This window comes from Trachypithecus francoisi, unplaced genomic scaffold, assembly GCF_009764315.1.
Source record: "Trachypithecus francoisi isolate TF-2019V2 unplaced genomic scaffold, Tfra_2.0 Contig01451, whole genome shotgun sequence".
In the NCBI taxonomy this organism is placed as follows: Eukaryota; Metazoa; Chordata; class Mammalia; order Primates; family Cercopithecidae; genus Trachypithecus; species Trachypithecus francoisi.
The window spans coordinates 305,547-313,732 of NW_022681432.1; positions in this window are offsets into that span (position 1 = coordinate 305,547).

An 8,186-nucleotide genomic window follows, 5' to 3' on the forward strand; every position below is an offset into this window, starting at 1 on the left:
CAAAACAATGGGAGAAAGATCCTGAAGGCATTTCAAAGATCTCTGATGCTTCTCCTCCCATTACAGGCCCAAAGTTCCAGAAGAAAAGAATGGTTTGGGGGATGGACCTGGAGCATCCTCCAGAAGTTCACTGCCCAGAGCCACCTTGGGACTTTGCTCCTTACATTCCAGTACAGTGTCCCTTGGCTACCTAAACTGTGTCTTAAACGGGCTCAGGTGTGGCTAAACCACTTCTCTGGAAGACACTAGCAGTAATCCTTAGTAGCCCCTCACTCATTCGACTCTACATAAGTGAGAAGTAAATATCTCATATTCTAAGCCAGCTAGGTTCTCACTTTTTTTTTTTTTTTTTATTAACATAGCCTTGGGCCAGGTGTAGTGGCCCATGCCTGTAGTCCCAACACTTTGGGAGGCCAAGGCATGCGGATCACCTGAGGTCAGGAGTTCAAGAGCAGCCTGGCCAACATGGCAAAACCCTGTCTCTACTAAACATACAAAAATTAGCTGGTGTGTTTAGCTGTAAACAGTGTAAATGGTGGTGTGAACCTGTAATCCCAGCTACCCAGGAGGCAGAGGCAGGAGAATCATTTGAGCCTAGAGGTAGAGGTTACAGCCAGCTGAGATGGTGTCACTGCACTCCAGCCTGGGTGACAGAGCGAGGCGCCATCTCAAAACAAAAAACCAAAAAACATAGCCTTGTTTGGCCTATCCTAATGACTGTAAATATTGCTACAATATCATCTTCTAGTGGCTGATAGACCAGATTCTTTGAATTACTTGCACATACTATACTATACTATTTCTTTCTCCCCCAGAGCATCTCTATAATTCTAGATACTAATTCTGTAGGCTTGCAGAATGCAAGAGCCGTTGGGGCATGGCTATCTCCACCTAGATTTCAAAGGATGTTGCAGATAGCCTGGGGGCTCAGGGGGTGCCAGGCAGACTTGCCATAGGGGTGTAGTTGCTGCAAAGATCCCTTACTCTCTGCAGCATACATGTTACAGGGGCAAAGACCACTGCAGAGAGCCCCTACTGCTATCATGACCTAGAGAAGTCATGGAAATGGGCCATCCCAAAGACCCCAGAATTGTAGCGCCACCAGTGTGCAACTCCAGCCCTCCAGCCTGGGAAAGCTGCAGGTGTGAGACTCCAAGTTTTAAAAGTTAATGGGTGGACTGAGCTCAGAAAAACAATAGGGGCAGGGATGCCCAAGGTTTCAAGGGCCCAACACTCCCACTGTGACCAGGATACTTGGTATGGATTCAAATGAGATTATTCTGAAACTTTAGACTTTTGAGTTGGTGCTTTTAAAAAATATTTTGGACTTGTTGGGATGGAATGAGTATACTTTGTATATAAGAAGGATGTGTATTTTGGGAGCCAGGGGTAGAATGCTATGGTTTGAATGTATCCCACAAAGTTCATGTGTTAGAAACTTGATTGCAGTTTTTAAAAATTTAACTTTTGTTTTAAGTTTGGGGTTCAGCCGGGTGCGGTGGCTCAAGCCTGTAATCCCAGCACTTTGGGAGGCCGAGACGGGCGGATCACGAGGTCAGGAGATCTAGACCATCCTGGCTAACACGGTGAAACCCCGTCTCTACTAAAAATACAAAAACTAGCCGGGCGAGGTGGCGGGCGCCTGTAGTCCCAGCTACTCGGGAGGCTGAGGCAGGAGAATGGCGTAAACCTGGGAGACGGAGCTTGCAGTGAGCTGAGATCCGGCCACTGCACTCCAGTCCAGGCAACAGAGCGAGACTCCGCCTCAAAAAAAAAAAAAAAAAAAAAAGTTTGGGGTTCATGTGCAGGTTTGTTATATGGATAAACTTGTGTCATGGAGATCTGTTGTACAGATTATTTCGTCACCCAGTAGTAAGCCTAGTACTCAGTAGTTATCTTTTTCTGCTCCTCTCCTTCCTCCCACACTCCACCCTCAAATAGATCCCAGTGTCTGTTGTTCCCTTCTTTGTGTTCATGACCTCTCATAATTTACCTCCTACTTATAGATGAGAACATGTAGTATTTGGTTTTCTGTTCCTGCATTAGTTTGCTAAGGATAATAACCTCCAGCTCCATTAATGTCCCTGAAAAGGACATGATCTTGTTCATTTCATGGATGCATCGGTATATGTACCACATTTTCTTTATCCAGTTTGTCACTGATGGGCACTTAGGTTGATTCCATGTCTTCGCTATTGTGAATAGTTCTGCAGTGAACATACATGTGTATGTGTCTTTATAATAGAACAATTTTTATTCTTTAGAGTATATACCCAGTAATGGAATTGCTGTGTCAAATGGTAGTTCTTAGCCCTTTGAGGAGTTGTCACACTGCTTTCCACAATAGTTGAACTAATTTACACTCCCAACAAAAGTGTATACATATTTCTTTTTCTTTGCAACCTTGCCAGAATCTGTCATTTTTTGACTTTTTAGTAATCGCCATTCTGACTGATGTGAGATGGCATCTCATTGTGGTTTTAATTTGCATTTCTCTAATGATCAGTGATGTTGAGCTTTTTTCATATGATTGTTGGCTACATGTATGTTTTCTTTTGAAAAATGTATGTTTACGTCCTTTGACCACTTTTTTAATGGAGTTGTTTGTTTCTTTCTTGTAAATTTATTTAAGTTCCTGATAGATGCTGGATATGAGACCTCTGTTGTATGCGTAGTTAGTGAATACTTACTCCCATTCTGTAGCTTGCCTTTTTACTCTGTTGATGGCTTCTTCTTCTGTGCATAAGCTCTTTAGTTTAATTAGGTCCCATTTGTCATGTTTTGTTTTTGTTGTAACTACTTTTGGAGTCTTTGTCATAAAATATTTGCCCATTCCTATGTCCAGAATGGTATTGCCTAGGTTGTCTTCCAGGGTTTTTATAGTTTTGGATTTCACATTTGTGATGGTTAATATTGAGTGTCAACTTGATTGGACTGATGAACGCAAAGTATTGTTACTGGGTGTGTCTGTGAGGGTGCTGCCAAAGGAGATTAACAGTTGAGTCAGTGGACTGGGAGTGACAGATCCATCCTCAATCTGGGTGGGCACCATCTAATCAGCTGCCAGAGTGGCTAGAATAAAGTGGGCAGAAGAAAGTGGAATGAAGAGACTTGCTGACTGTTCCAGTCTTCATCTTTCTCCCGTGCTGGATACTTCCTGCTCTCAAACAAGAAATTCCAAGTACTTCAGCCTTTGGACTCTTGGACTTAACACCAGTGGTTTACCAGGGCCTCTTGGGCCTTTGGCCACAGACTGAAGGCTATGCTGCTGGCTTCCTTACTTTTGAGGTGTTGGGACTTGGACTGGTTTCCTTGTTCCTCAGCTTGCAGGCAACCTATTGTGGGACTTCACCTTATGATCGTGTAAGTCAATTCTCCTAATAACTCCTCTTCATATATATATGTATATATACACACACATCATATTAGTTCTGTCCCTTTAGAGAACCCTGACTAATAAAACATTTAAGTCTTTTTTTTTTTTTTTTTTTTTTTGAGGCGGAGTCTCGCTCTGTTGCCCGGACTGGAGTGCAGTGGCCGGATCTCAGCTCACTGCAAGCTCCGCCTCCCGGGTTCACGCCATTCTCCTGCCTCAGCCTCCCGAGTAGCTGGGACTACAGGCGCCCGCCATCTCGCCCGGCTAGTTTTTTTTTTGTATTTTTTAGTAGAGACGGGGTTTCACCGTGTTAGCCAGGATGGTCTCGATCTCCTGACCTCGTGATCCACCCGTCTCGGCCTCCCAAAGTGCTGGGATTACAGGCTTGAGCCACCGCGCCCGGCCAAAACATTTAAGTCTTTAAACCATCTTGAATTAATTTTTGTTTATGGTGTAAGAAAGGGGTCTAGTTTCAGTCTTCTGCATATGGCTAGCCAGTTATCCAAGAACTGTTTATTGAATAGGCAATTCTTTCCCCACGGCTTGTGTTTGTCAGGTTTGTTGAAGTTCAGATAGTTGTAGGTGTGTGGCCTATTTCTGGGTCCTCTGTTCTGTTCCATTGGTCAGTGTGTCTGTTTTGTACCACTACCATACTATTTTGTTACTGTAGCCCAGTAGTATAGTTTGAAGTCTGGTAGTGTGATGCCTCCCGTTTTGTTCTTTTTGCTTAGAATTACTTTGGATATGTGGGATATGATGAGGTTTCTCTTCAAATAACCTGATCAATCTTTTAATTTATAATACCCCCCCTTTTTCCCCTTTTTCTCCTTTTTCCTTTCTGCCTTTGTTAGATGCCCAGGCATGCCACAGTACCAGGTGTTATCAGTACTAGCTCAAATTATTTTCCTTATTTGGAAGGAGACTTTCTAGCTCACTGCAGACACCCCTTCCCCTTTCTCTCTCTTTCTTTTATGTGCCCACATTATCTAAAAAAATTCAAATGTTTAGCCAACCGGGATTAGTTTAGATTGTACAACCCGATCCCAGCCAATGCAGAAAGGGTATTGGGGCAGGACTTGCATCAGGAATAAAGGCTTTCATGCCCCTTTATTCAAGTGTGCTCTCATGGTGACTGGCCAAGGAGGCACCCCTTTGCGCAGAAGTAAAATTGCTTTGCTAAGAATCCTTTTTTCGAGTGTTCAATTTCCTTAGGAGTTTGAGTGTTATTCCTAACAATATTTAAGCTCTTATTTTGTTCCATATGAATTTTAAAATAGTTTTTTCTATGATACTGATTTTTCATGTCTGTGAGCATGGAATGTTTTTCCATTTGTTTGTTTCATCTTTGATTTCTTTGAGCTGTGTTTTGTAGTTCTCCTTGTAGAGATCTTTCACCTTCCTAGTTAGCTGTATTCCTACATATTTTATTCTCTTTTTTTGGCAATTGTGAATGGGAGTTAATTCCTGATTTGGCTCTTGGCTTTAGTGTTTTTTGTTGTATAGCAATGCTAGTGATTTTTGCACATTGATTTTGTATCCTGAGACTTGTTGAAGTTGTTTATCAGCTTAAGAAGCTTTTGAGCTGAGACTATGGGGTTTTCTAGATACAGGATCATGTCATCTGCAAACAGGGATAGTTTCACTTCCTCTCACTCTGTTTGCATGCCCTTTCTTTCTTTCTCTTGCCTGATTAATATACTATGTTGAATAGAAGTGGTGAGAGAGGGCATCCTTATCTTGTCCTGATTTTCAAGGAGAATGATTCCAGCTTTTGCCTATTCAGTATGACGTTCGCTGTGGGGTTTTCATAGATGGCTCTTGTTATTTTGAGGTATGTTTTTTAGATACCTAGTTTATTGAGAGTTTTTAACATGAAGGGTGTTGATTTTTATCAAAAGTCTTTTCTGCACCTATTGAGATAATTAAGTGGTTTTTGTCTTTAGTTCTGTTTATGTGATAAATGACATTTATTGATTTGCATATGTTGAACCAACCTTGCATTCCAAACTAGAAGAGGTAGAGAGGTACTGCCACCTGAAATTACTCCATCAGAGAGGAATGACAGAGGTGGCTAAACCTCAGAGGGGATGGTTAAGGGTTGTATATAGGGAAACCAGAAACTTGAGAGTATAATTTTATTTACTCAGAGTAGAAATAATTCTTTTAGAAAATAATAAATTTTAGAAAAAATAGAATTTATTTTAGAAAAAAAATTAAAAAATAATAAAACACTGGGCACGGTGGCTCAAGCCTGTAATCCCAGCACTTTGGGAGGCCAAGACGGGCAGATCACAAGGTCAGGAGATTGAGACCATCCTGGCTAACATGGTGAAACCCCGTCTCTACTAAAAATACAAAAAAAACTAGCCGGGCAAGGTGGCGGGTGCCTGTAGTCCCAGCTACTTGGGAGGCTGAGGCAGGAGAATGGCGTAAACCCGGGGAGCAGAGCTTGCAGTGAGCCGAGATCCGGCCACTGCACTCCAGCCTGGGCGACAGAGCGAGACTCCGTCTCAAAAAAAAAAAAAAAAAAAAGAGTTGTTTCTTCACAAGAATAAAAGAATTGATGGGCAAGTAGGTAAATTGATATAGAGATCAAAAAAAGAATGTACAAATAAACACTATCAGAAGTAACAATTGGGGAAGTTATCACCGAACCCACAAAAATACAAAAATACCTCAGAGAATATTATGAACACATCTATATACATGGACTAGAAAACCGAGAATAATGAATAAATTCCTGGAAACATGCAATCTCCTAAGACTGAACCAGAAAGAAACTGAAATCTTTTTTTAAAGTAAACATTGTATATTATTTATTATTATTATTATTTTGAGATGGAGTCTTTTTTGTTATTATACTTTATGCTCTAGGGTACATGTGCACAACATGCAGGTTTGTTATATATGTATACATGTGCCATGTTGGTGTGCTGCACCCATTAACTCGTCATTTACATATCATATTGTCTTATCTGTTTTAACAGGCAACCTATTATATCTTGTTATTCAGTGTGCTCTGTTTCTGTCATGATATCTACGGAAATGTAAAGGCCTCCTCATCTGCTTGCCAACTTTATATTTCCTTCCATATCCTCTGTATTATCCACATAATTATTACCTCCACAAGACCATCCTGCAGGTCCGTTGGTAGTTTCCATGCCTCTTTTAGTAATCCATGAACTCATGAACACTTATGTACCCCTTTTATGGTCATGGGAGACACAGGTTATCTTCAGTCCTTTCACACCTAGACATACTACATAGTTATTTCTGATTTACAACTACTTCATGGTATTGAAGCTTGCTGTCTTTGCAGGCATCCTCTTTGAAAAGAAGGTGGTATACATATTCCCTGTTCTGGGATCCTTAGCCCTGTCTGGGGCTTCTATTTGCTCCTAGGAGTGAGTTGAAGAAAGTGGGTACATGGTAAACGTCTCCACACACTCAGCATTCGCTCATGTCTTTCTTGCTTTATTATCAACTTTCTCCCCAAGACTCTTTCCCTCCAAGTCTTTAGTGGGGAACCAGGAAAAATCTTCTAACTTAACACACCCTCCTGTTAAATATTTTTATATTTTTTTCTTATGCCATAATTAATTATCTTTGAGTTTAGGATGTAAGATTTTAGTCTTACAACTCCTGAGTAGGGCTATAATGGGCCAGATTAGAGATGGTTATAGAATAAGAATAAATTCAGAGAAATAAAGAAGACCCCAGATAATATGTCAATTCATTAAACTATTATACAAGTAAAAGCAAAGAAAAAAATGTATCTTCCTTCTAACAAAATTGGAGCATGTTTGGCACAGATGTCTGAGTTAACAAGTCAGACTAATGAGAAAAAAAAAAAGTTACCGTTTAAGGATTTGGCCTAAGACTCCCAGAAAAATTAGAAAAAGAACATCTGGCCGGGCGCGGTGGCTCAAGCCTGTAATCCCAGCACTTTGGGACGCCGAGACGGGCGGATCACGAGGTCAGGAGATCCAGACCATCCTGGCTAACATGGTGAAACCCCGTCTCTACTAAAAATTACAAAAAACTAGCCGGGCGACGTGGCAGGCGCCTGTAGTCCTAGCTGCTTGGGAGGCTGAGGCAGGAGAATGGCGTAAACCCAGGAGGCGGAGCTTGCAGTGAGCTGAGACCCGCCACTGCACTCCAGCCTGGGCGGCAGAGCGAGACTCCGTCTCAAAAAAAAAAAAAAGAAAAAAGAAAAAGAACATCTGGGCCAGACACAGTGACTCATGCCTGTAATCCCAGCACTTGGGACGCCGAGACGGGCGGATCACGAGGTCAGGAGATCCAGACCATCCTGGCTAACATGGTGAAACCCCGTCTCTACTAAAAATTACAAAAAACTAGCCGGGCGACGTGGCAGGCGCCTGTAGTCCTAGCTGCTTGGGAGGCTGAGGCAGGAGAATGGCGTAAACCCAGGAGGCGGAGCTTGCAGTGAGCTGAGACCCGGCCACTGCACTCCAGCCTGGGCGGCAGAGCGAGACTCCGTCTCAAAAAAAAAAAAAAGAAAAAAGAAAAAGAACATCTGGGCCAGACACAGTGACTCATGCCTGTAATCCCAGCACTTTGGGAGGCTAAGGCAGGAGGATTACCAGAGCCCAAGAGTTCTAGACCAGCCTGGGACTGGTCTAGATGTGGGACCCCATCTCCACAAAAGATAAAAATAAAGCAATTACCTGGGCATGGTGGTGCCATGCCTATAGTTCCAGCTGCTTCTGAGACAGAGGCAGAAGGATTTCTTGAACCTGGAAAGTCGAGTCTGCAGTGAACCATTGCACTCCAGCCTGGGTGACAG